This window comes from Triticum urartu, chromosome 4 (assembly GCF_003073215.2).
Source record: "Triticum urartu cultivar G1812 chromosome 4, Tu2.1, whole genome shotgun sequence".
In the NCBI taxonomy this organism is placed as follows: Eukaryota; Viridiplantae; Streptophyta; class Magnoliopsida; order Poales; family Poaceae; genus Triticum; species Triticum urartu.
In genome coordinates, this window is record NC_053025.1 from 341,941,555 (window position 1) to 341,943,748 (window position 2,194).

Genomic DNA, 2,194 nt, shown 5'->3' on the forward strand with positions numbered 1-2,194 from the left:
CATTGTTCTAACACTTCTCAACTGGTTGTTTAGCACTCTACGATGCCCTTCAATCTCATTTTTCAGTTGCTCCGTTTCGGTAGCAATTGCAGAAAGCCTGTTTGCGGTTGCAGCATCCATAGCAATGCGTGCTAGTACTCAATTTCTTTGTGATGAAGTGAAGATATCTATATACCATTTATAGAGTGGTAGAGTAATATCGCCATGCAGTATGAATTGCATGGCTGCATGCAGCCTTTATGAACAAACAAACTTTGTAGAGCCGTTTCACCAAATCGATTCCGTCGGTGCATCATCCACGTCACGAATTGAATGGCAGGCACAATTCTTACTAGTTCTCCGCCCTACTTTTTTCAGTTCAAGACTATCAGGCCTGGAAATGGAAACTTTGGACTCGGGAGACAGTTTGATGTCTCGTACATAGCCAGCCCATAAGGGTCACTGTATGTAGGTTTTCAGCTCTAAGGTCCCCACTCATCACAATCATTGGCCCTCATCCCGCATTGGAGCATAGCGTTAGTATCTTTCGGTGTATCAACAACATAGGCACCTGATCTATTTGAACTTTAAACCACAAGGGAAGTTTTCACATAAGCTGCCTTTCTCCTGTTAAAAGGTGGGTACCTTTCCCTAAATCCTTCTCCCGTGCATGCTATTCTCCTGTTCCCCCGAAGGGCGGTATCAATACGGCAACCCGGAATCTCGTTATCAAAGTGGTCTCTTCTCAAAAGCTTATCTGCCAGATGAAAACAAGTTCGTAGTAACAGGTGGCCGTTGAGCTCCTAGTTTGACTGTTGGTGCTAGACTAGAATGGAAGAATGCCCATAATACTGAAATGAAGAAGAATACCTCACTAATAAGAAATAGAGCAACACCCATTGTGCTTCCTTTCTTTTACTAGAGAGAGTAGTCCAAGTCTCTAAATATCTTGAGGGCTTTGGGTTGGATCTGATGGTTGAGCCTTTGTTCTTTGTGAGCCTTGCCTTTCTCTTTTTTGCTCTGCTGTGGAGTTCTTTGATGGTCTATCTTCGCACCTGGCGTTTCTGGCGCTTTCTTCCTTCCACCTTCCTCTTGTACTCGACTCTTCCCCGATCACTCCCCAACAAAGGCTTGCTCGTCTTCGTCATAGTCCAAACTCTTTCTCGTGTGACTATGGTGCTTTCTTGAGCGATGACTTGGGAGGGTTCTGGTCACCCCTACCCGGGCAGACAACCTCCCTCATTCAGACCAGAAATGGCAAAGATTCCATTTTGGAAAGTAAATCTCTTTTTGTATAGATATAAAATAGCAAAAGTACGGTTCAGAGTCTTTTTTTCTTTCTTATTTGAAATCCAAATCGAAATGCCTCAACTTGATAAATTAACTTATTTCTCACAATTCTTCTAGTTATGTCTTCTCCTCTTGACTTTTTATATTCTCTTATTTAATACTAATAATGGAATACTTGGAATTAGTAGAATTCTCAAACTACGGAACAAACTGCTTTCGCACCGGGGGGGCGAGATCCGGAGCAAGGACCCTAAGAATCTGGAAGATATCTCGAGAAAAGGTTTTAGCACCGGTCTCTCATATATGTACTCCAGTTTATCCAAAGTATCCCAATGGTGTAAGACCGTCGACTATTTGGGAAAAAGGAGGAAAATCACTCCGATCTCTGATTTCGGAGAAATAAGTGGCTCACGAGGAATGGAGAGACAGATTCTCTATTTGATCTCAAAGTCCTCATATAACACTTCTTCCAGTCGGATCACTTGCTGGAAAAATATAATGCTCACACATGTTCCACAAAGGCAAGGAAGCATAGTATTATGATGAAAATGAATGGAATACTCGGCGGAGTTGTCATATTCCTATTAATGATTGTGACATCTTTTATAGGATACGTACCACCTTGGGGTCAGATGAGCTTTTGGGGAGCAACAGTAATTACAAGCTTAGCTAGCGCCATACCAGTAGTAGGAGATACCATAGTGACTTGGCTTTGGGGTGGTTTCTCCGTGGACAATGCCACCTTAAATTGTTTTTTAGTCTCCATCATTTACTCGCCCTTGTTCTTCCTTTTGATTTAAACGTTCTCCCCCCGGGAGCTAAGGAGTTCTGGCAGGGGCAGCCCCCTTTTCTAGATCATGAAAATGTGGAGAGTGATGATTCATCAGGGAGTTCATCTGATCATTCATCAACTGATTCATCAGGG

General features: G+C 42.8%; 1 pseudogene; it reads left to right on the forward strand.

The window, feature by feature from the left end:
- The first annotated feature begins 1,222 nt into the window (after positions 1-1,222).
- Positions 1,223-1,812, forward strand: LOC125553836 (annotated as a pseudogene).
- The last annotated feature ends 382 nt before the right edge of the window (positions 1,813-2,194 follow it).